The sequence below is a fragment of the Phyllopteryx taeniolatus genome, chromosome 3 (genome assembly GCF_024500385.1).
Source record: "Phyllopteryx taeniolatus isolate TA_2022b chromosome 3, UOR_Ptae_1.2, whole genome shotgun sequence".
Taxonomy (NCBI): Eukaryota; Metazoa; Chordata; class Actinopteri; order Syngnathiformes; family Syngnathidae; genus Phyllopteryx; species Phyllopteryx taeniolatus.
Genome location: NC_084504.1, coordinates 7,672,305 through 7,700,027, shown reverse-complemented (window position 1 = coordinate 7,700,027; position 27,723 = coordinate 7,672,305). Strand labels below are relative to the sequence as shown.

Sequence of the window (27,723 nt, the reverse complement as noted above, 5' to 3'; positions counted from 1 at the left end):
GGTGATGCTGAGTCTTCTTTTTGAAGGCGAGACATCTAAAATTGTCCATTATACTAATGCAAGCTAAGCAAATAAATGATAACTTCTACAATTTATCTAACATGATTTGACCAGAGAGAGCACTGAATCCCATAATTCCTTATTACATGCTATCAATTCAGAGAGAGAGCTCATCGTTTGTGAACAAATGTTACATTAAATTGAATATGATATCAAGTTGTCCTCATGTACTGTGGTACGATATTAGCTAACCTTGTCATAAAAGCAGTCGCTCGGGCATTTTTGTTTTTTAATCTACAGCTGGTCATACTTTTGTCCCAAAAGTGATGATGTAATAAAGAATGTGGCAGTAATATTATTTTGCCATTCATTTGTGTCGCTGTAATAAGCACTGAATCAATATTTCATTTGTTATCATTTCACAACACCCTCTCCACAGATGGTCTGTCTCCATCGCAACATCATTTTTCATCAAAGCAACGCCCTCCCTGGATCTCTCTCCACTGAATGCTGAGATGAGCTTTCCCTTTTTAATTGTTCCAAATTATTACGTATGCATGATTTAAGTAAGAGAGAACTTTTACATACATTTTTGTGTCGTGTTGTGTTTTTCTGTTTAGATCACTAATGAAAATGTCAGACAGGTTTGAAAATGTTTCCCTGTTGAGCTTAATTAACAAAAAATAGTTAAGGATGAGGTTCCACATTATTAAGAAAGTTGCAGCTGTTATGTATAACTGGGGAAAGGGCTTTTTCTGAAAAGCATGACATTGGCTAATTCCCTTGGACATTTAAAAGAAACTGAGTTCACAAGTTCATCGTACTGTTTAAAAGTGTGTGTTACTCGGAGAGCAAAAAAGTTTGTACCTCTAAACGGCAAACGGAGGACCCTCAAATGAGATCAAGACTGTCCATGGACTTACAAAATTCAATGATAAAAAGAATTGTTAAGGTTGGTTACAGGATGTTAACATTAACATGATCGTTAAATGTATTTATTTTTTGGTTGAAATAGCATTTTGTTTGCAATCTCTATACAATGCAAATAAATAAATAAATATATACATGAATACATGTGTGTGTATATATATATATATATATATATATATATATACAGTGGGTACGGAAAGTATTCAGACCCCCTTATATTTTTCACTCTTCCTTATATTGCAGGCATTTGCTAAAATCATTTGAAGTTAATTTTTTCCTCATTAATGTACACACAGCACCCCATATTGACAGAAAAAAAAAAAACAGAATTGTTGACATTTTTGGGCGGCATGGTGTGTGACTGGTTAGCATATCCGCCTCACAGTTCTGGGGACCGGGGTTCAAATCTCGGCCCCACCTGTGTGGAGTTTGCATGTTCTCCCTGTGTGGCTTTTCTCCGGGGACTCTGGTTTCCTCCCACATCCCAAAAACATGCATGGTAGATTAATTGACAACTCTAAATTGCCCGTAGGTGTGAATGTGAGTGCGAATGGTTGTTTGTTTGTATGTGCCCTGCGATTGGCTAGCAACCAGTTCAGGGTGTACCCTGCCTCTCGCCCGAAGATTGCTGGGATAAGCTCCAGCACGCCCGCGGCCCTATTGAGGAGAAGCGGAACGGTAGATGAATGAATGAATGAATGAATGACATTTTTGCAGATTTATAAAAAAAAGAAAAACTGAAATATCACACAGCCATAAGTATTCAGACCCTTTGCTCAGTATTTAGTAGAAGCACCCTTTTGAGCTAATACAGCCATGAGTCTTTTTGTGACTGATGCAACAAGTTTTTCACACCTGGATTTGGGGATCCTCTGCCATTCCTCCTTGCAGATCTTCTCCAGTTCTGTCAGGTTGGATGGTGAACGTTGGTGGACAGCCATTTTCAGGTCTCTCCAGAGATGCTCCATTGGGTTTAAGTCAGGGCTTTGGCTGGGCCATTCAAGAACAGTCACGGAGTTGTTCTAAAGCCACTCCTTTGTTATTTTAGCTGTGTGCTTAGGGTCATTGTCTTGTTGGAAGGTGAACCTTCGGCCCAGTCTGAGGTAATGAGCACTCTGGAGAAGGTTTTCGTCCAGGATATCCCTGTACTTGGCCTCATTCATCTTTTCTTCGATTGCAACCCTGCAGCTGAAAAACACACCCACAGCATGATGCTGTCACCACCATGCTTCATCGTTGGGACTGTATTGGACAGGTGATGAGCAGTGCCTGGTTTTCTCCACACATACCGCTTAGAATTAAGGCCAAAAAGTTCTATATTGGTCTCATCAGACCAGAGAATCTTATTTCTCACCATCTTGGAGTCCTTCAGGTGTTTTCTTTAGCAAAGTCCATACAGGCTTTCATGTGCCACTCTGCCATACAGCCCTGACTGCTGGAGGGCTGCAGTCATGGTTGACTTTCTAGAACTTTCTCCCATCTCCCGACTGCATCTCGGGAGCTCAGCCACAGTGATCTTTGGGTTCTTCTTTACCTCTCTCACCAAGGCTCTTCTCCCCCGATTGCTCAGTTTGGCCAGACGGCCAGCTCTGGGAACGGTTCTGGTCATCCCAAATGTCTTCCATTTAAGGATTATGGAGGCCACTGTGTTCTAAGGAACCTTTAGTGCAGCAGAATTTTTTTTTGTAACCTTGGCCAGATCTGTGCCTTGACACAATTCTGTCTCTGAGCTCTTCTGAGTTCCTTTGACCTCATGATTCTCATTTGCTCTTACATGCACTGTGAGCGGTAAGGTCTTTTATAGACAGGTGTGTGGCTTTCCTAATCAAGTCCAATCAGTATAAACAAACACAGCTGGACTCCAATGAAGGCGTACAAACCATTTCAAGGATGATCAGAAATGCACAGCACCTGAGTTAAATATATGAGTGTTGCAGCAAAGGGTCTGAATACTTATGGCTGTGTGATATTTCAGTTTTTCTTTTTTTAATAAATCTGCAAAAATTTTAACAATTCAGTTTTTTTCTGTCAATATGAGGTGCTTGTGTGTACATTCACGAGGAAAGAAATTAACTGAAATGATTTTAGCAAATGGCTGCAATATAACAGTGAAAATTTTAAGGGGATCTAAATAATTTTCATGCCCAATGTGTAAATATAAATATATATATAGAGTTAATTAACAAAACATCATAGTCTGTTTTGCAACCTATCCATCCATCCAACCATTTTCCATACAAACAAACAACCATTCGCACTCACATTCACACCTACGGGCAATTTAGAGTTGTCAATTAACCTACCATGCATGTTTTTGGGATGTGGGAGGAAACCGGAGTGCCTGGAGAAAACCCACACAGGCACGGGGAGAACATGGAAACTCCACGCAGGTGGGGCCGGGGATTGAACCCCGGACCTCAGAACTGTGAGGCAGACGCTCTAAACAGTCTTCACCGTGCTGCCGTTTTGCAACCTATATATTTTAAACTGTTGTGCATACTATTTTTGAACACGATTTAGATTTTTAGGGCATTGATTTGATCGCAACTGGTTCTGTTCTGGTTGTGTTTAAGAAGACTTTTTGCTTCACAGGTTTCATCAATTCATGTATACAAGCTAAAGCGTTCCTATCTAGCAATACAGTTGCAGTCAATTCAATGCTCTGAAAAATGAAGAAATGATCTGAATGAATGAGAATATTCACAGGCGCTGGATTTTGAATAATTTTGCCCCAAAATACTGTTGTCACCATGGTAGTTTTGCTGAATTTTACTGTATAAGTGCAAAGATGTTTTTTTTATGCAAACAAATATAAAATTCAATCAGTGTCAATTGCATTGACTATTGAGGAAAATGTATAAAAGCAGCATATGTCTGTTCATTTGAAACACAGCGTATTTTTTTATTTTTTTCCCCACTTTTACTCCCTCCAGCCCTGTGACAGCTCGGCTCTTCAAACACTGGGGAGGCCAAGCCGGCACAAGCAATTAAATGGTCATGCTTGCTTTATTTATTTTGTATTGTGGACAGTAGTTCAGACGACATATGTATCATACCAACCATGTCCTTGCTCAGATTGTCTTTGAAAAAAATGGCCACCACCACACAGGGGCAACAACATGCATATATTATTTTGAATAGTTTGGAGAAAGCAATTGTATGTGATTTTCCTAATTTGTGCCAAGAAGCCAATGAGAAAAGGCTGACTTAATTCAGAACACTTTGCACATTAAGTACCCCTTCTTTTAGCTCCATCTTTTCTTGGACTTGTTGTTATTATAAAGTGCTATATGGGTCTTGTTCTGAATGGTTTGACATCATTTTTAAGGGAACAATATATTTGTTTTCATCATTTTCATAAAACACTCCATTGCCATAATGAACAAACAAACAAACAAACAAAAAACCAATACAAAGTGACGTGCTGTTTATTTTCCAATTTCTTTACTTTTAACCAGACATCCCAATGATAGCTGTCACAACTCAAGTATTTAATTGGGTAAACAATATATTCCAAATTCATAGCTCTTCTTAGAAAGGGATATTTCTCTTCTCTACTTAGGAACTTTTAATGACTGTAATGAAACAGTCATCCACTCATTCATTTGTTATACAACTTGTATGAGACACAATTGTCAGATATAATTTTTAAGGTCCATAATTGCCATGTTTGTAATGAGACATTCATTCATAAGTCTTAGAATAACAAGGTACAGGTCAACTGGATTTCCACACAAAGCAGCCACCTGCTGCTGGTTAATGTGGAAATGCAGTGCTTGTGTTAACTTTGAAAGACACAGTTGCCAATTACCCTGCTTTCCATTAATGCAGTAAAAAGTGTCATGCTAATTAGACAAGCTTTTGTGAGCACCTAATGTTGCGCCTTTGACAAAGTTAGATAAAAACATGTCAAGTGCAAGTGATGTAGAGAATTGTTCATTTAAAGTAAACCCAGTGAAAGGGAACATTACTACTACATAGCTAATTCACTTGAGGGCTTAATGGAGGAGTTAATCACAGAGCTTTTCCCTGTATGCAAGCTCATTATGCTTTCGTTTATTAGCCATGCTTTACCTGTGAAGCCGAGACAAGTGGATAAAATGATTTCTGCTCTATTTGCACAAAAGAGCTATCAGCAAACATTTTCAGACCTGTCTCTTCAGATTTGCTACAGATCTGATAAAGAAAGTGACATGAATAGGAGAAAAGCTAGGGTAATTATTCTGAGCATCCATGTGGTGGTGAGCAGCCTGCTGTTCACTCTCCCCACAATAAAGGGGGCTGATGGAGCAGTTTTGCTTTTATATTTTGGTGTTTATCTTTCTTAATCAGTGACAGCAAAAACATGCATACATATGCATGTTGTCTGAGATTATAGCAGGAGGGTCCAGGACATGGCTTGTAAATCTGATGGTACTGTAAATGCCTGGAATGGGGAAAAAAAAAAAAAGCCTGGCAGGCAAAGCAATTAAAAAAATATTGCATGCATCTGGAGTAGTCTTTCTTCAACGGCTTTACAATTTCAGCAAACAGCACTGACATGGGAACGAGGTGAGGGCCTTTAATCAAAGCATTTAAAAAATACATTTATATACATACAACATCATAAATTAGGTTTTTCTTTCAAGTTAGTATATACATTTTCTGGGAAACTATGTGAAGACATTTGGCCTTGATTTTAAAGGAACCTGTGTTTTAAAATCACCTATTAACTCTCGAGGTTCCATGCGTGTTCGTTTTCGTGAAAGAACTACAATTATTAAAAGCCAACCAATTTATTCCTGACTTAGGAGTCTATACATTTTGCAGAGCTCTGGCTCAGCAGCTACGCTTATCCTAGCCTCAGCAGAGACAGCGCAGACTGAACAAAGCTATCTGTTCCTGCCCCAGACTTATACAATGTTTCAAAGAGGAAGTATGGAATCGTCGTCTGATTGGTCCATGGTCCACTGACGTCATCATTGCTATGCAGAAGATGGCCATTTGCCGCTGGCTCCAGACTTTGTCTCCACATTCTTGCTTATCATAAAGTTTATAGCAACCCCCCGCAGCCATTGTCGTCTCCAACAGATGTTACTTGTGGCCTCCACATGCACCCTTCTGGGAGCTTTCCTGCATCACACTCCCACACCCTTATCCGATTTACATTTTATCCTCCCTGCAATAAAACACCCATGTTCACACCCAGACTAGTTACACAATAAAACCATATATACATTATTTTTGTACTCCGTAATCTTCCAGGAACCTTTCAAAGTCAATTGAGTTTCTTTGCAAAAGTTAGGCCATTCCTGCTCCCTGCTCAATCTCCAAGGCTATTTTTATCCATCCGACTGACAGATCAAGTGGCACTGATCAGCACACGTCTTTCTCTGTGCTGGGAGAGAGGGGGAGCAAAAACTGGAGCTCATACATCAATGTGTCACTGACTAGTACTGTCCAGCAGACCCTTGGGAACAAGTCCCCCCCGCCCCCACTAGATCCTGACCGGAGTCCACCTTGAAAATTTCACATCCATACCCTTTAACTCACTAGCACTTACTTGAGCAAACAGTTTTATTAAAATTGAATACTTGGAATTGGTACATAATTATGGTCCAAATGTACATTTTGAGGTGGTGGAGGATGTATCATTAGATGTCTCTTTAGATAACTCATTCTGTCTCGTCGTTGTACTTGTCGCCATGTTCCAGCATTCCCTGTTCTTGCTACTGACTCATAAGCTTCGACCATGTTTGATTATTGACGTTGCCTTTTTGCCTCACATTTTTTCCTACAGTTGCCTTCGCTGATTGTTAACCCTTCTACTGACCCAAGCCAGTTAATTAAACAGGATGTTTTTGGAACTGTGTTTTGCCTTTTTTTTTTTATTTCTTTTTTTGTTCTACTCTTCGCACTTTTCATTACATGGGCGCACTTACGTGTGCTGCACACTTTTAAGCCATATAGTATACAGCATTCAGCGAGCTACTCGGAAAATTTTGTGAGCTAAGCTACAAGTTTTATGCTATTAATTGAGGCTTCACCACACTAAAGCTACCCAGCAGAGAAATATAACTAAGCTACAATACAATGACAAGCATAGCTAAACTGCATACATAAGTTGGGTGGAGCCTCTTTGAAAGACAAAAATAATAATAATAATAATAATTGTAATATTGGGGTATGAATGAACACTTAATGCTAAATTCTTTGGCTAATCATACTTCTTTCTGCCAATACCTTGCATTGGACGAATGGAGTAACTTTATATCATTTATTAAAGTTGTAGATGTAGTCATCATTACCCCTATTAAATTTCGCTTGTTTTAATCATCAGATTATTATTATATATTATTTTAAAAGCTCATAACATGGATCATCCTTTTGGGGTTGCATAGTAAACACTGGAACCTATTCTCCATCCTTCCATCTATTCAATTTCAAAACCCCGTATCTTTTTCAGAAGCTGGAATTCGTCCCAGCTGACAGCGCAAGAGGCGGGGTTGGTGTGTGTGCGTGTCCTATCCTCCCTGTTTTATGCTCATGTGCCTGATGTTTCTAATTTGATGACATTTTGTCTTAAAGTTATGGTGCGTTTCTCTTTTAAAAAATTCTGTACCTCGCTCATTTACTACATAAATAAATACATACATACATACATACATATATCAATGTTCAATCATCCAACATGGTGTTACTTTGTTTGCTATACGAGAGCTAGGGGCAATTTTCCTCAGTTGGGATCTCTTTTCAAAACATAGCTCAGTAAAGATGTTTGAACGTTTGTTATGGTACAAAGCTGCATACTATCTCGAGTCCCATGTTTTTACAGGTCCAATCTGTTTGGGATGCATGTACTGGCTATAACTGCAGTCAAGCTCTCTCAAACTTCCTAACTTACTGGCTGGCCTTTAGTTATAACCTGGATTTTCTTTTCATTCATCTATGAATACAGTATATTGTTTTTTTGGGTGGGTGACCATTGACACACTGCTCACTGAATGTGTCTGAATATTAAAATGCTTCAGCTACAGTGTGTGTAGTACTTAAATGGTTTATGATGTCAAAATATAGACCCCTATCGCATATGAATTAAATGTCCATTATTTCTAATAGGCAACATTCATTTGAGCATATTGACGATCAAATTGCATCACAGAAAAGATTGTGATCAAGTTCGAAATATTATTTTTAATTACATTACATCAGCATCTACCCTGTGTTCAGTAATTCCATCTCCTGAAGACTTGAGCCTTTGGGGCTTTCTGTGTAAAAGTGTATGATTGGCTGAGAGTTATTTGCATCAAATTGCCAAACTGTCACCACAAACCCTTGCAAAGATTTCCGATTAGTCTGTGAGAAAGGAACAGCATATTGGCATTTTACTGCACTGGTAGTTTTGGCTCACAGAGATGGTTTGATGAATGCCTTGACACATCTGTGACCATTATGTGAACACTCCAGCATAATCAATAGAGTTTTTCTCTGGCTGCCCCAGGCAATGAAATCCATGAATGCTTTATTTACCTCTTTGTGCGTGAACATTCAAAGTACTATTCAGTGTTGACTACTGAATTAACTGGCCTGCCAAATACTCCAACTATGGTGCAAAACAGTATCTAATCACCTCCAAATGTCTCTTTTGTACATTAATATTCCAGTCGCCTTCCACCATATCAATAATATGTAAGGATTGAGCTCAATGGTGACAAAACAGGGAAAATGTGTGCCCCTGTGCCTCCATTAGGTGCCTACGGAGGCCTGGAGGCAAGGATGGTCGCTATTTTCCCTAGGTTGTTTCTTCAAGTTAATGAGTCAGATGTCAGTCAGGCCAAAGGAGTTGCTCCTTGGTGCCTTGTGTTCCGAACCAAATCAGGGCTCACCTTTATAATTGGCACCTGATGTGTCTGATGGGCTCAGTACGTTGACATTCATTACACTTAATAATGCACTCCATGCACCGTGTGCTGCTCTCTAACCAGCTGTCTGCTCACAACTCTAATGCCATTAGGCGTCAAAGCTTTTGATATAACTCTTCTGTGGTTGTGGCGCACGCAACCACACGCTATTTGTCCTGCCTGCTTGCTTGTCCATCACTCTGCTGAGGTGGGGTGAGGCATATTCCACTGAGAAGTGATTTCATCTTACCCTGTGTAGCAATACCCAGTATTTTTAAAAGAATGTCTGAACCATGCCATGTGGACAGCATAAAGGTAGTCTTATCTGGTGAAACATTCCTGTCATCAGGTGTGCTGCTAGTGAGCCATGCTGGCTTCTGCTGCCAATCAAAGCCCCACCGGACTGATACCCCCGCCAGGATGGTGTTGCCTATGCTGAATCCCAAACACTCTGCTAACATAGTGGACCAGCCTGTCCTCTCCAATCAGGCTTGAGTTTGCCAATATTGCTGTGTGTGCAGGAAGCATGTCTGGGGAAAGTAAAGCTCCTTCAGCTCAAGGATCACAGGCTCTACTATGCTGGAAAAGAAAATAAGAAAAACAAATAAAAAATAAAATAAAAAAAATCCAAACCCAAGCTGTCTCAGATTGTGCTTCTTTCGGGAGATGCTACACAGAGGGGATTATGTGCTAATAAAACCACATTACATTTTCACCCGTGCATTACATAGATGATGAAAATATCAATGATTGTGTTGTTTACATTCAGGTAAATTCCACTGATTTAATGATAAGATTGCTTCTGTCTGTAGTAATATTGCCATACCAATATTACAATAGCTCTGTGTACCCGAAGTCAGCATAATTATACCCTACCAATGGCTTGTGTAGGGGGTGCAAGATAAAATAAAACAGTGCTTTGAATTATAAACGAGATGAGGCAGAAGGGATTTAGCAAGTGTCATGCATTTAATGGCTGATGAGGGAACTAAATCAGTTGTGCCATTTTTTTTAGCCTGCGTGACCCCACACAAGAAAAAAAATAAAATAAAAATCACGAAATCTGAATATGTACCGTAATTTCTCATGTATAATGTGTATAATACGCACTCCCAAAGTTGACCTCAAAATTCTGGAAAACCCTTCTACTTATGTATAATGCATTTTTACAATGCATGATTTTGCGCACTATTGACTTTTGACAATTTGTTTTTTGGGGCGGGGGGGGGGAAATGCGCATTATACATGAGAAATTACGGCAACTTTGCAGCTGCAATTGCAAATACTTTGAGGTTGATTTTTTTAATTATTTAGTTAAAAACAAATCCATTTGTTTTAGTTTGTTGACAAGATTGTAATAGGTGGTAAGATTTTCTTCTTTGGTCCAGAAAGATAATTTATTGGTTGCCTCGAGTGCCTTTTAAATAAAAGTATTCATATATCATGCTTTAGTTTAGGTATGTACGATAACCTTATTTAAATTCAGAGAATAATAATATAGTGGTTATGAAATATTAAGATGACTCGCCTCTCTCCCAAAATTCAGCTGGGATAGGCTCCAGCTCACTCAATGAGGCACTCAGAAAATGGAAGGATGGATGGATCAAAATATTATGACGTGCCAACAAGTACAAGAACATATTCCCAATTATAGCAAGCTTAGTATGCTATTTAGTGTTAAGGGAATTGGTTGTCTGGAAAAGTGTAAAAAAGATGTGAAATAGGAATAGGTTACCTATCAAAATAAACTAAAAAGAAAAAAACTTGGCTTGGCAAATGCAGTTTGTACTGCTTTTAGACCTTCGCTCTCTGGGAAATGAACACGTTAAGGAGCTGTCTCAAGTTTTGAGGAGAAAACTACATTTTCTTAGAGTGGCTATGTACACCCCCACTTCCACCTATCCTGCCCTCTCTGTCAGTGTGTCTTGGGTTTAAGCATATATTTATGAAAATGCAATTTTGACCTTTATGCCAGGTCTGTTTTTTTATGTAATATCATAAGGAGTGTCAGGCTTTGTGAGAAAAGCAACCTCTGTTGGAAAGTGTCTTTTTAACACAGTTCAAAAGGTGGCTCGTATCTGTCTCAACGTACAGTGAAAAAGATCTCAAGATTGTCCTTAAGGTCTCAATAAAAATATTCTTCCTTGCTGTGGATGGCTTTATCAAATGTTTAACTTGATATCACCCGGGGCTTCATTTATCAAGCATGCGTACGTCCAGAAGTGTGCATAAAGCGTGCGTACAAGCATTTCCCCGCAAAATATGGGATTTATCAACTTGAACGGATACGTGCATAAATTTACATCCAACTCTGAGTATCCGTACACACAAAACCTGGTGGTGAAACAGTGAAACTACAAATATAACACACAAATAGGGTCACCAAAGTCGTCCGAGTGCATATCCAGTTCCTGTTGTCCCTGGGATTTGTTGCCACGGGGACATGGAGATTGAAGACATAAACTGCATTTCGAAATCAACTGAACCAAAATCATGCACGTGTGCAATTATTTCCCTGGCCAAAATGTACATCCAGTTGCCATACAGACATCACCAACAAGCTGAAATTAAACAAGGGTCTTCCAAATATATTGCAGCCATAGATGGCACCCATGCACATTTCAATTGAACCACCATCACACAATTAATTCAGCTACATGAGCAGGAAAGAATTTCTTTCAATCAATGCGCAAATAATCTGCGGGCCACATCTCTCAGACTGGAGGAACACATGATTCATTCATTAATTGTACAGAATAGCCCCGTGGATGCATGCGCGCTTCTATAGGAGCTGTAGTTGAGGATGGATGCTGCACGTACATTGTAATGACATGTCCCCAATAATGCTTGCAATAGGGGTATCCATAACTGCCTGTCCTCCCCAGTTAATTAAAGATAATTCACGTTTTTGGCATTGAGTTTGATGTCACACCATTTTATTTTTATTTCCGAGACCGCTTTTTTTCTGTGATTGATCAAATTAACAGCAGCAGTTAAATTCTCCCACTGTCCCCCATCATTTTTATTCCCATTGTTGCTGACACATGCATTAATTGTTCCAAACAGTATTTTTTGGTTTCTTTATGTAAACCATAAAGTTAAAATTACAGTTGGGTTACATTTCCACTTCTCTGCCAAGTTTCTCAATCGTTGTAATTCTTGCGGAGATAATTATTTTCTCTTCCCTCTTTTTTGGTGAGGAAAGTAAAATGCCCACATCCTTCAAGGGATTGTTGCGACCATATATGGTTTATTGGAGGCGTTTCTCTATCCGAACAAGGCTCAGCATGCGTGAGCTTGGCAGTTGAGAACAGGTGGGATTTATCAAGACACATTTCGTACTGGTGTGCGTGTGACAGGTGCCCGCATGTTGGATAAATACGGATTTTCTTGTGCGTGCACACATTCTAAATTTCCGTCGTACGAACACATTTAGAACCTGTTGTACGCACACTTTGATAAATGAAGCCCCAGGAGATCATCACATGTATTCAATATTACCTCTTTGTTGGCAGCCTCATGATCTTCCATGGAGGTTTTCCTTAAAGACAGTTGAGATACACTACATGCAGTGACAGCATGGTAGATTTCTAGACTGACAGATTTGAAATGGTACATATTTGGACTGGTTATTACTGTATATAAATTTCTTTACATGACTGAGTGGAATTTTGAGAATGTTTGGACCTTTCTGTGTGGCATTTGCATGCTCTCCCTATTCTTGTGTAGGTTCACTTCAGATACTCTGGCTTCCCTCACAATTCAAATACACACGCAAGCTTAATTGACAAACTGGTGATTTACCTGTGCAAGGTGCCTCTGACCCTTCAACTGAGAAAGACACCCGTCCCCCATGACATTGTACAGGATAGACCAGGGGTCACCAACATGGTGCCTGAAGGCCCCAAGTCGCCCCCAAGGACCACATGATAGGACATTGTGATTTTCTAGGAATATTGTTGAAGCAATCATTTGAAAATGTAACCGCATACAGAAATTTATAGAAATAAAGTTTTGAATATTGATTTTCATCTGTTTCATAAATCAATGTTGGTCATTATTGGGAAGACGCTTTAACATGGTCACATGGATGAATTAATTAATTAATTACTAATACCATATAATTGAAGGCAATAGAACAAATCTATTGAGAATTAAGAATTGTGTATCGAACTGGTAGCCCTTCATAATAATTAGTAACCAATGAGTAGTTCTCAGTTTCAAAGAGGTTGGTGACCCTTTGGGATAGGAAGTAATGAGATTTTTTTTTATTATTATTTATTTATTTATTTTTAATTAAAGTGACTCATGAGAGGAAAATAGCAGTTACGGTAGCAATAACAGTTACACCACTGTCACTTTTCATGCCCAGAGTGGCCAATGTGATATACTACCGGGGGCTGCATGCTTTGGTGGTCACAGCTGAGGAAACAAGAAATTCTGCACCAACATTTGGCACAAAGAGTCTGGTCTCAGGCTCGTGGACCCTGTTTGAAGTAGCTACTGATGTCCTGTTATTTATGCAGAGCAAGACCACAGAGACCACAAGCAGAGCGCTGTGTGACCCACATTCATCTTGGACTTGAAAGTGATGCACGTTGCCAAGTTTAACACAAGGCAAAAGTAGAGAGCATTCCTAATTCATTCAGACTACTCAGCGTGTCCAGTCCAGTGTGGAGCATGTTGACATGCAAAAGAACCAAACAGTGGTCTTAAAAAATAGATAGCTGTTTTTATTGGTCTATCTGTGACAGTATTTTATCCATCCATCCATCCATCCATCCATTTTCTGTACCGCTTTATCCTCACAAGGGTCGTGGGCATGCCGGAGCCCATCCCAGCTATCCTCGGGCGAGAGGCGGGGTACACCCTGAACTGGTTGCCAGCCAATCGCAGGGCACATAGAAACAAAAAAACATTTGCGCACACATTCACACCTAAGGGCAATTTAGAGTCTTCAATTAACCTAGCATGCATGTTTTGGGGATGTGTGAGGAAACCGTAGTGCCCGGAGAAAACCCACGCAGGCACGGGGAGAACATGCAAACTCCACACAGGCGGGGCCGGGAATTGAACCCCGGTCCTCAGAACTGTGAGGCAGATGTGCTAACCAGTCGGCTCGCCGTGCCGCCTACAGTATTTTATACTATATGAAAATTTGTTTGGTTCCAGAACAGACAGGAAAATCAGATTTATGTATTGCACTGATTGAATTTAACTCCACACATACAGTATACTGATTGTGCCTAAGTAATAATCATCTTTGTTAGTCCGCTAGAAACATGTGAACTTGTTTTTTTCAGATTAAATGAATATGATTTATTGTCAATCAAATGCAGACTTTCTTCTTCTTCTTTTCCTTTCGGCTTGTCCCGCCACAGCGCGTCATCCTTTTCCATGAGAGCCTATCTCCTGCATCCTCCTCTCGAACACCAACTGCCATCATGTCTTCCCTCACGATATCCATCAACCTTCTCTTTGGTCTTCCTCTAGCTCTCTTGCCTGGCAGTTCCATCCTCATCATCTTTCGACCAATATTCTCACTATTTCTCCTCTGGACGTGTCCAAACCATCTGCTCTCTCTAACTTTGTCTCCAAAACATCGAACCTTGGCTCTCCCTCTGATGAGCTACTTTTATCCAACCTGGTCACTCCGAGAGCGAACCTCAACATCTTCATTTCCACCACCTCCAACTCTGCTTCCTGTTGTCTCTTCAGTGACACTGTCTCTCATCCGTACATCATGGCTGGCCTCACCACTGTTTTATAAACGTTGCCCTTCATCCTAGCAGAGACTCTTCTGTCACATAACACACCTGACACCTTCCTCCACCCGTTCCAACCTGCTTGGACCCGTTTCTTCACTTCCTGACCACACTCACCATTGCTCTGGACGGTTGACCCCAAGTATTTAAAGTCCTCTACCCTTGCCATCTCTTCTCCCTGTAGCCTCATTCTTCCCCCACCACCCCTCTCATTCATGCACATATATTCTGTTTTACTTCGGCTAATCTTCATTCCTCTTCTTTCCAGTGCATGCCTCCATCTTTCTAACTGTTCCTCCAGCTGCTCTCTGCTTTCACTGCAGATCACAATGTCATCTGCAAACATCATGGTCCACGGGGATTCCAGTCTAACCTCATCTGTCAGCCTATCCATCACCACTGCAAAAAGGAAGGGGCTCAGGGCTGATCCCTGATGCAGTCCCACGTCCACCTTAAATTCTTCTGTCACACCGACAGCACACCTCACCGCTGTTCTGCTGCCCTCGTACATGTCCTGTATTATTCTAACATACTTCTCTGCCACTCCAGACTTCCGCATGCAGTACCACAGTTCCTCTCTGGGTACTCTGTCATAGGCTTTCTCTAGATCTACAAAGACACAATGTAGCTCCTTCTGACCTTCTCTGTACTTTTCCATCAACATCCTCAAGGCAAATAATGCATCTGTGGTACTCTTTCTAGGCATGAGACCATACTGTTGCTCGCAAATACTCACTTCTGTCCTGAGTCTAGCCTCCACTACTCTTTCCCATAACTTCATTGTGTGGCTCATCAACTTTATTCCTCTATAGTTGCCACAGCTCTGCACATCACCTTTGTTCTTAAAAATGGGCACCAGTACACTTTTCCTCCATTCCTCAGTACACTTTTCCTCCATTCCTCAGGCATCTTCTCACGCACTAGAATTCTATTGAACAAGCGGGTCAAAAACTCCACAGCCACCTCTCCTAGATGCTTCCATACCTCCACAGGAATGTCATCAGGACCAACTGCCTTTCCATTTTTCATTCTCTTTAATGCCTTTCTAACTTCCCCCTTACTAATCATTGCCACTTCCTCTTCTACTTTCCCTTCTCTATCATTTTCCTCATTCATCAACTCCTCGAAGTATTCTTTCCATCTCGCTAGCACACTGCTGGCACCAGTCAACATATTTCCATCTCTATCCTTAATCACCCTAACCTGCTGCACATCCTTCCCATCTCTATCCCTCTGTCTGGCCAGCCTGTATAGATCCTTTTCTCCTTCTTTAGTGTCCAACCTGCTTTAGTGTCATCATATGCCTCTTGTTTTGCCTTTGCCACCTCTACCTTTGGCCTGTGTCGCATCTCAATGTATTCCTTTCGCCTCTCCTCGGTCCTCTCAGTGTCCCACTTCTTCTTAGCTAACCTTTTTCCTTGTACGATTTCCTGTACTGTGAGGTTCCACCACCAAGTCTCCTTCTCTCCTTTCCTGCCAGAAGATACACCAAGTACTCTCCTGCCTGCTTCTCTGATCACCTTGGCTGCAGTGGCCCAGTCTTCTGGAAGCTCCTCCCGTCCACCGAGAGCCTGTATCACGTCTTCCCGAAAAGCTGCACAACACTCGTCCTGTCTCAGCTTCCACCACATGGTTCTCTTCTCTGCCTTTGTCTTCCTAATTTTCCTCCCCACCACCAGAGTCATCTTACACACCACCATCCTATGCTGTCTAGCCACACTCTCCCCTACCACTACCTTACAGTTGGTAACCTCCTTCAGATTACATCGTCTGCACAAGATGTAATCCACCTGTGTGCTTCTACCTCCGCTCTTGTAGGTCACCCTATGTTTGTGCCTCTTCTGGAAAAAAGTGTTCACTACAGCCATTTGCATCCTTGTTGCAAAGTCTACCACCATCTGTCCCTCCAAGTTCCTTTCCTGGATGCCGTACTTACCCATCACTTCTTCATCACCCCTATTACCTTCACCAACATGTCCATTACAATCTGCACCAATTACGACTCTCTCTCTGTCTGGGATCCTCAGAACTACATCATCTAGCTCCTTCCAGAATTTCTCTTTCACCTCTAGGTCACATCCTACCTGTGGGGCATAGCCACTAATCACATTACACATAACACCCTCAATTTCAAATTTCAGCCTCATCACTCGATCTGATACTCTTTTCACCTCCAAGAGATTCTTAGCCAACTCTTCTTTTAAAATAACCCCGACTCCATTTCTCTTCCCATCTACGCCATGGTAAAATAATTTAGACCCTGCCCCTAAACTTCTAGCCTTACTGCCTTTCCACCTGGTCTCCTGGACACACAATATATCAACCTTTCTCCTAATCATCATGTCAACCAACTCCCGAGATTTTCCTGTCATAGTCCCAACATTCAAAGTCCCCCATTCAGTTCTAGGCTCTGTGTTTTCCTCTTCTCTTTCTGCCGAAGAACCCGCTTTCCACCTCTTCTTCTTCTTTGACTTCGACCCACAGTAGCTGAATTTCCAACGGCGCCCTGCAGGTTGACGGCGCCGGTGGCGGACGTTGTTAACCCAGGCCACGACCGATCCGGTATGGAATTCTTTGGATAAACGCTCATATTTGTTTGGCAAGGTTTTAAGCCGGATGCCCTTCCTGACGCAACCCTCTGCATTTATCCGGGCTTGGGACCGGCCTACAGTTTGCACTGACTTGTGCCCCCCATAGGGCTGCATTAATCAAATGCAGACTTTATTGATGATTTATTACTTTTGATTTCTGAGAATTTGGAAATGTACCATCATGTGCTTTAATGTATTCTTATGGCAGAGAAAAAACCTGTCAATTCTAAGATTTCAATTACTGCAAATGTTTTGTTACCTGCAAAGTTCAGTTATTTCTGACAGGATTTTACTTTCAATATTTTCTTTATCCTCATGAGAAAAACAACAGCAATTTTAACACATACCAAGTTGAAGGTGGCTACTTGTTGTTATGGAAACAATGACTCGTTTCTCGTAGTTGCAGAGACAGTCTGACCCTGAACTCATCTGCCAAACACATTCCTGCTACTCTGAAATGGCCCCACAGGAATCTTGCCAAATTTAACTGGACTATTTTAGTGTCTATGTCACATATACCCGAATCAAATAAAACATGTAACTGAACAGAACAATATATTTTGTATTTTATAGACTGGATTTACTGAATCGGCACGGTGGGCGACTGGTTAGAGCGTCAGCCTCACAGTTCTGAGGACCCGGGTTCAATCCCCGGCCTCGCCTGTGTGGAGTTTGCATGTTCTCCCCGTGCCTGCGTGGGTTTTCACCGGGCACTCCGGTTTCCTCCCACATCCCAAAAACATGCATTAATTGGAGACTCTAAATTGCCCGTAGGCATGACTGTGAGTGCGAATGGTTGTTTGTTTGTATGTGCTCTGCGATTGGCTGGCAACCAGTTCAGGATGTACCCCGCCTCCTGCCCGATGATAGCTGGGATAGGCTCCAGCACGCCCGCGACCCTAGTGAGGAGAAGCGGCTCAGAAAATGGATGGATGGATTTACTGAAGTAATCATAATCCTTGAAAAGGATCAAGTATATTAGAAAATCAGTAATATGCAGAACGTTATTTTATAAAACCGGAAAATGTTTACTGCTTCTTTAAGCCTCTATCATTATAACATTGAACTATCAATTGCATTGCATTACCTTAAAGTGGTTGCCAGCAAATCGCAGGGAACCAGGGCCCAGGAATTGTGCACAGATCCTTGCAACATGGGGCCCTGCATTGTCATGCTTCACAACATGAGGTGATGGTCATGGATGAATGGCACAACAATGAGCCTCAGAATCTCGTTTGTTTATACAGTATTTGTGCTTTAAATATTCTGTCAATAAAATGCATCTGTGTTCATTGTCCATAACATATGCGTGCCCATACTTGACCAACGGCCACCCGTTCCACAACGCTGACATCTGCCCTGTACAGTAAAAACCAGGATTCATTCGCGAAGAGAGCACCTCTCCAGTGTGTCAAACACCATTGAATGTGAGCATTTGCCCACTCAAGTCGGTTACGATGAAGAACTGGAGTCAGATTGAGATGCTGCTGAGTTTGACAAGCATGCATAAGAGCTTCCCTGATACGGTTTCTGATAGTTTGGGAAGAAATTCTCAGGTTTTGGAAACCAATTGTTGCAGTAAGTGTCCTGGTCGCTGGTCTGTAGATCTTGGAGGTGAAGATGCCGGATGTGGAGGTCATGCGCAGGTGTGGTTACGCATGGTCTGCGTTTGTGAGGCTGCTTGGATCTATTACCAAATTCTATGAAGCACCTTTCAAGATGGTTTATGGTAGAAAATGAACATTCAGTACACAGGCAACAGCTCTGGTAGACATTCCTGCAGTTAGCATGCCAATTGCACGCTCCCTCAAAACCTGCAACATCTGTGGGATTGTGCTGTGTGATAAAATTGCACAATTTAGAGTGGCCTTTCATTGTGAGCAGGGTAAAGCATACTTACAATAATCATGTGTCTGATCAGCATCTTGATACGCCACAATTGTGGACGGATTGTCTTGGCAAAGGAGAAGTGCTCACTCACACAGATTTAGACAGAACTGTGAACAATATATTAGAAAAAGACCTTTTTTGCAAGAGCAGCTCATGAAAAATTGGAGTGAAAACAAAAGAGTTGCAGTTATGTTCTTGTTCAGTTTTGTTCAACACTTTGTGACACCGGCAGTGACCTCCATATATGTACACATGCTCATACTAGCACAACATCAGCATGAACAATGAGACTTGTGACTCCACTCTCGATGGGAAATGACAATATACAGTACATCATTTTGTTTTCTATTGTGGCGGTAAGTTAGTTTACAAATTACCATAGAGGTTCGATTTTTACTAGAAGGGGGAAAATCAAGATATTTTGAAAACTATAAAGATATCGCAAAACTGCCCCAATCAATATACTGTATTTGAAAAATAATCTATGATACATGATTATATACTAATTAATTTTAATTAATGTTCTGAAGAGGTGATAGACATGAAAGTCAAAGGTGGGTTGAGTCAACAGTATAATCTCCACTTCACAAAAATAAGAGTTAATAATGGCTTGATAAGTGTACAGTACAGTGTTCCCTCGTTTTTCGCGGTTAATGGGGACCACAACCCACCGCGAAAGGTGAAAAACCGTGAAGTAGGATTTGCCCCCCGCCCCAGGAATTTGGGTAACAGAAGGTTTAAAATATGTAAACAGTATTTATACTTCACATATTTGAGACAAAGATTACAGCAGTACACGTATTTACTTAAATCTTTAATTATAAAACCTTATACAGTAATTAACATTTACTTTGTCCTGATCATATTAGTGTCCAAACTCACTGTCTTTTCCCTGCAATCAGCAATCCATTGGTCGATGTTGCGCCGGGAACCAATCATGCGCCGTGTATGAGTCCCCGTACAGTACAGGCATGTACAAAGCCACTGAGTCAACTCATCTCTTTGTTTGGCATGCAGGGAAACCTTCTCTCGCACGCATCAACATGAAACAACGCGTCTTTCCGCAATATGGCTGCCGATATGGCTGTTTTTTTTTTTTTTTTTTTTTTTACATTTTATGAATATTTTGGAAAAACCCAGAGTAACTCCTTCTTCTGGCATAATTAAAAAGTCTTTACCTTCAACCAGCAAGCATAGGTCAACACTGATTTTTTTAGGATCAAGAAAGAGTGTGATATTAAATTCACCAGATATATTTTCTTTTTTTTATTAATACTCTATTCAATGAAATATTGGAACCTTAGACGCAACCAGTGTTGGGAAAAACTATAGTTAGTTATAGTCACGAATTACTTTCTCCTAAAACTAAATGAATTAGTAACTGAATTACTCCTTCATAAATGTAATTAGTCACCAGGGAAAGTATTTATTGTGTTATTGTTTTGAAAAACCTTCAAATTTGTCAAAGAATTCAAACTTTTGAGCGGGTTTCATGGGTCCATTTTATTGAGTAGAACTGGTTAGACAGGTTCTTCATTTAACTTGAACGTCAAACCGCGTCAAGTAGACATAATGCAGGCCTCAATTGAAGTATTTTATTCACTACTAAAAGGTTTAACAGTAAGTGCTTTTAAATCAGTGGAGTGTAAAATAAACTAAAAAATCACTTTGTTTCCAGACAATTGTTACACACTGTTCTTACAATTTTTTGTAACGCAATATTTTCCATAACACTTAAACAATAAACTGTTTTAAACTCTTTGTAATGTCAATTCAATAACACATAACTGGTCGATACTGTAGGCCTGCTTCAAGTATTTCCTTCAAAGCAAAAGGAAACAGTTTAACAAAAAGTGCTTCTAAAATGGCACTAAAAAGTAAGACATGGGGAAATCCAATTCCTTCATCCATCCACCACCAATACAGTTTGAACACGCTTAACTTCAATTTCAATGTACCCTTAACATGTATGTATGTATGTTCTTGCCTTTGACATTGAAGTAGTGACTTTACGTCCATCCCACCCCAGTTTTAAATTGACAGACCATTTCAGAATCGCGATTGTTCTTTTGTAATGTGTTTGCTCCACGTTAAGGTTTGTGACATCAACACCCACCCACCTGAACTCTGTTAGCATTGATTGGTTCACCATGAACTTGTACTCTACATTTAGCCAATCATTACTACTTACCGGTATACCCCCCTCCACACACAAACACACTTATACACACACACACACACACACACACACACACACACACACACTCAAACTCATCCCTCTCACCAAAGAAGCATATTAAGAAAAAACACCTTTATTAGTAGCCTCTGTCATTTGCCTACGTGGTAAAGCCAGTGAGCAAGGCACAGAGCTGAGTGCCCACATTTCACTGTCGGCAACGGTTTTTTAAAATAATGAATTTAGATGATATTTCACCCCAACCAAAAATATAACAATCCAATATGCTTATATTCATTGTTTTTGCTATTTTTTATTAACACATTTTGCAACAATTGCGGGCTGGTTTTCCTTTTACTCAGTAACAGTGATGTGAAGAAAGCATCAAGCTATTAGTGCAATTTGCCTGTATATACGAGTTGTGAGAGTACCTGAATAATGCATTTCTGAATAATAAAAAAGGGAAACATACAAATCGTAACTACCCTTCAATTTCAACTTGTCTCCTCAATGTAATTGTGTGGTTGTTGTTTTTGTTGTTGTTGTTTTCATTGATGCTACGTGAGCTTTCACCTTATGGTGTAGGAAGGGTTTGTGTGTCCCAATGACACTAGGAGCAAAGTTGTATGGGTTTCTGGAGAGGATTGTCGGTCAGAAAAGCAAATCTCAGGTTAAGGAGGAGTAGTATGGTTTTCAACCGGGCCATGGAACAGTGGATTAGCTCTACACGCTCAGTAGCATTCTGGAAAGTGCATGGGACGTGGCATGTGCATGTACATGAGCTTTGTGGACTTGGAGAAGCCGTTCGACTCTGTCCTCCGTTGTGGCTCGTGCTCCAAGAATACGGGGTACGGGACCTCCTGATACAGACTGTTTGGTCCTTGTATGACGGTGTCAGAGTTTGGTCTGCATTGCTGGCAATAAGTCACATTCGTTTCCAGTAAAAGTTGGACTCCACTAAGGCTGCACTTTGTTACCAATTTTGTTGATCACCTTTGTGGTCGGAATTTAGAGGCACAGCCGAGGCGTCTGTTCACTGAACCTACTTCCCAGCGTAGTGTGAAGCTGTTGGGATGAATTCAAGTATCTTGAGATCTTGTTCAAGAGTGAAGGAAGAAAGTAGTGGGTGATTGGACTGCATCGGTTTGTCGTAATGAAGAAGGAGCTGAGTTGAAAGGCAAATCTCTCAATTTAAAGGTGGACCCATGTTCCTGCCCTCACCTACGGTCATGAGCTGTGGGTCGCGACCAAAAGAACAAGATCACGGATACAAGCGGCCAAAATGAGTTTCCACCAAAGGGTGTCCAGGGCAAACGTGGCTGCCGTGGCCGCTGTCAACACTGAGTAAATATAACCTTACCAAACTGGGGCTATGTTTTACTCAGTGCACCATGCAAAAAAAAGAAGAAAAAAAACAGCTCCACAAAATGTGTGGAATAATTAGGATTTAGAAATGCTGACTCCCACTTTAAAAAGGCCTAGACTGAGTCTAATGCTAAGTGGAACTGCTGAGGCCACTGATGATTGTAAGTTTTGTTATAGCAAGCGAAATCACAGCGTCTGTCAAAAAACAATTTATAACAAGTTTTGTTGCTTTTAAGAACTGTAGAACCTCAGTCACAATTTAATGTACTGTATAATGAAGCAGCATGTGATGGCATTATTGTCATTTCTGATGATCATTCAGAGAAAAGAAAGGCCTGTATGTTTTGTTTGTATTCATTTGACAGTGAAAGGCAAAAATGTTCTAAATTGCAAACATGTTTCTCCATCTGATGAAATGTTACCGCTAATGTCTGAGAGAGGAAGAAAACTGTCACTTCTTGCTCTCTCTCTGTAAAGCCTAGTGAAAATCACATCTCTCTTGAGCATTGTGGCCATTCAGCTTTGCCAGAGTACAATAAGCAAATGTAGGCTGCTGTTGCCAGGTGACGGTATTTTTCCTTTTAGTTGTGCTCACTTTTGCCACCGTCTGCCTCCTCTACTTCATCTTGTATTGTGAAAAATAATCGGAAAATTACATACCTTACTTTTACAGAAGTCTACCAATATATATTTTCTTTTTTTGTTCTGTAATAATGTAACATTTTCCCAATACTGCTTCTTTCATCTGTACCGTAGTTCTGCTGAAAATTTTTAGGCTTTGGTTTGCAGACAAACAAGGATACACACTAATGGTATATTTCTTTTACGTTTATATATCTTTTATTGGCCTCCACTCTTTTATATTGGTAATACTGGTAGTGTACCATGAGAGATAACGATTACTTACATTTTATGCACACACACACACACACACACACACACATATACAGCGGCGACATAAGTTTTTAATACGTCACCATTTTTCTGATTAAATATATTTTCAAAGGTGCTATTGACCTGACAATTTCAGCAGAGGTTGGGAACGACCCAAGTAATCCGTACATACAAAGAAAGTAGACCAAATAAGATAATAAATTAAGGTGTGTGTAATAATGTGAAATGACACAGGAAAAAAGTATTGAACACGGCAAATGGTATTTATTTAATACTTTGTACAAAAGCCTTTGTTTGCGATGACAGCTTCAAGACGCCTTCTGTGTGGAGAAACTAGTCACATGCATTGATAGATAGATAGATAGATAGATAGATAGATAGATAGATAGATAGGTGTTGTCTTGGCTTTCCATGCCTTTTTGCACCGCCCTTTCGTCATGTGTTCATTACTTTTTCCCCAGGTCATTTCACCTTTTTCCACACAACTTAATTTCTGATCTTATTTGTTCTACTTTCTTTGTATGTATGGATTATTTGGGTTGTTCCCAACATCTGGTGACAATTTCAGGTCAATAGCACCTTTGGAAGAATATTTACTGAGAGAAATCGTGACGTGTTAAATACTTATTTCCGGTGCTATACATACATACATATATATATATATATAGTTTATGTATTTATTTATTCATTATTTATTTTTTTGTCCTGTTAGGCTGACTCAACAACCCACCCGTGATGACTGTGTGTAATGCATTAAAATCTTGGGGTGGAGGCAGGGCGGAGCCGTGGGGCGTCTAGATCGGAAAACAGCACTGACCCGTTTCTGACATTCGCACCCCCCCATCCACCCCCACACACATAAATAAATAAAACAATAACCTTGACAACAAAGAATACAGAAGACAAACATTTACTACATTTATAATATAGTATTCTTATTGTCAGATGGCACTCAACCCAGGCAGAGGAATCAAAGATCTAGATTCAGCATGTTGAAGAAGGGTGACCAGCTATCTGTGTAATTATGTAATTGAATTTTTCGGTCTGCTGATGTTTTTTCTCACGCAATATCGATATTGTATGGTAAGATTTAACCAGTGATTCATGTTCATAGATTATTTTTCCAGTTTAATAAAATTGTTTTCTTAGTGGTAGCTAACGCAACAAGTATTGATTGTGAATATTTATTTGGGAGGTCAATTATGCTTAAGCCACCAAGTATGCACAATCTTGGGGAAAGTGGAATCTTGCAGTTCAAAATATGAGAGTTTCTGCGTAACCGATGTCCAAAAGCATTGAATTGGTGTGCATTCCCATATAGCATGAAATAGGTGCAGGGGTATTTTTGGTGCGCACGCATATATTTGATAAAGAGAAGCCCATTTTATGCATAGTCATTGAGTAAAGTGTGTTCTATGGAGCACATTATATTGTATAAGCTGTAAATTTGAGTTTTTTGTCATCCAAAACGTATTGTTACATATTTGCATCCAGTAATTACGGTCAGCAGACATAGAAATGTCTTCTTCCCATTTAGTGATTGGTAAGTGCATTGATTTAGTGGATGAGATTAATTTATAAACTTTTGAGAGATTTTTTTTTCCTTTGCGGAAGAAGCTTTACTATTTGCTTAACAAACTCCGTTGGTTCAAGGTTGCTCTGGAGTGTTGGTATTCTTTTCATTTTTTTTTGTTTTGCTGCTTTTAATTGATTGTATTGAAGGACATTTCTGCCTGGTATTTGAAATTTTTGAAACAGTTCATGGCGGCACAACAGACGACTGGTTAGAGCGTCTGCCTCACAGTTCTGAGGACCGGGGTTCAATCCCCGGCCCCGCCTGTGTGGAATTTGCCTGTTCTCCCCGTGCCCGTGTGGGTTTTCTCCGGGCACTCCGGTTTCCTCCCACATCCCAAGAACATGCACGGTAGGTTAATTGACAACTCTAAATTGCCCGTAGGTGTGAATGTGAGTGCGAATGGTTGTTTGTTTGTATGTCCCCTGCGATTGGCTGGCAACCAGTTCAGGGTGTACCCCGCCTCCTGCCCGATGATAGCTGGGATAGGCTCCAGCACGCACGCGACCCTCGTGAGGAGAACCGGCTCAGAAAATGGATGGATGGATGGATGGAAACAGTTCATCACGAGTCATAAAAATATTATCGTTAAGTAGTTGTTGTAGGTGTTCAATTCCACATTGTTCCCATGTGCTAAAATATAGAGGTATATTGTTAATTTCGAAATCTGGATTGTGCCAGATTGGGGAGAGCATACTGGTAGCTAATTGAGATCCTGTAGCTTCTAGACTTTTCCACCAAGCCGCTAAAAGTGGATGCGATTATTGGGTTCTTGAAACATTTATGGCGTTTAAGACTTGTAGAAATAAATGGGAGTTTGATGTTGTTGCAGTCTATCGCTTCCAATTCCAGCCAAGAATGATGCTCCTCATTGGGGGAGCCAGAACACAAGGTCATTGTGGGGGTGATTTCAGCAACACCCCTAAACAGCCTAAAGAAGTTGAAGAAGAGAATATAACAGTGACTGGAAAAGACTGGACTCAAAGACAGCTCGGAATTTTATCTGTGTACATAATCATTATCACAGGATGTTTGCACCGTAGATGAAATTGGACACATTTTGGTCTAAAAAGTTAAGATTTGTTAAATTAAAATACCTCTTTGGTTACTGATTAATGTAAAAATGTTCAGATTATATGTGAGTCAGGGCAGGTGAAAACTTCTGAAATAACACATTTGTTAAAATTGCCTTTAATTATGTTATTAATAATTACTGATATTTAACTGGCGGCACGGTGGATGACTGGTTAGCACATCTGCTTCACAGTTCTGAGGACTGGGGTTCAAAGCCCGGCCCTGCCTGTGTGGAGCTTGCATGTTCTCCCCCTGCCTGCGTGTGTTTTCTCCAGGCACTCCGGTTTCCTCCCACATCCCCAAAACATGCGTGGTAGGTTGATTGAGGACTCTAAATTGACTCTAAATTGGTGTGAATGTAAGTGCGAATGGTTGTTTCTTTCTTTGTGCCCTGCGATTGGTTGGCGACAAGTTCAGGGTGTACCCCGCCTCTCACCCGAAGATAGCTGGGATAGGCTCCAGCACGCCCGCAACCCTAGTGAGGATAAGCGGTACAGAAAATGGATGGACGGATGATATTTAACTGTGTGAAGTCACTGATCTTGTTAATGATTTCTCACAACACTCAGCAATGTCTCACAAAGGTAGGAAACAGGTCAATATTAATTTGTAACTCTTTACTGTATTTCTATAAATCTCTGTAAGTGTTTTCAAATGATTACATCTACAACATTCCTAGGAAATAACAATATCCCATCACATTTGAGCTATTGTAAGAAGAGGCCCCCAGGCTACTCGTGGTCCTCAGCGGCTACCTGCCCATGGGCACCAGGTTAGTAACCCCTAGTCTAAATGATTGACCTTTTAAAGTGTTTACATTCTTAAACAGAGTTGAGGGTATCTTTATGTTTCAATTAAGATTATGTTTCATGAATAAAGTGAAACGATCCAATACACTGACAGTAACCCCCACCCCCAATAATTGATAATCTACAGTATAGAGAGACTATATAAAAAAACTTTTCAAAGTAGTTTTACCCCTCGCACAAATCTTTTTATCAGCCAAATAAAGCAACAGTGGCCCTAGTTAAGAATGCAGCACAAGCTGTGTAGAAGAGGAAAATACAAATAATAGATGTAGTCGGCAAAAGAGGGTTTTCAAACTCTTTTGCATTGCACTATTGATTTATCGCTACAGCCCTGTCTGCAGTGTCATTCATTCCCTGTTTTGAACTTTAATTAAATCCCTGACTGAGTTTTGTTCGAAATTTCTGATTTCTAGCTGCTAAGTCAATAGGGGCAAAGGGTCCAAAGACGATGGTCCATTCAATAAGTCAATTCCAACAATGCTTCAAGGCCTGTGCTCTTGCAGGGGGAATTGGCTCCACTTTGGATGTCAGATAAGATATCTGCCTACTTCTAATCAACCAGCTTGTGTAATTTCTTTATTTCTTCTCCTTTCTCCTCTGCCTCCTCAAGATATGATCTCATTTTACCAAATTATAATGTGATGCCTCTCATAATGGATTGTAATGAAGTTCAAATTATTCTCATTTTAATGAACATGGAAGCGGTAAGACCTATATCACATAATTCGGACTGCATATTTCATGACTGCATTTACATTTATCTAATATCCGAGATA

At 40.4% G+C, this 27,723-nt stretch overlaps 1 protein-coding gene across 3 annotated transcripts in view; it reads left to right on the top strand.

The window, feature by feature from the left end:
- unc5db (unc-5 netrin receptor Db) overlaps positions 1-27,723 on the top strand; it is a 212,070-nt gene that overhangs the window by 47,755 nt on the left and 136,592 nt on the right. The window lies entirely within an intron of this gene.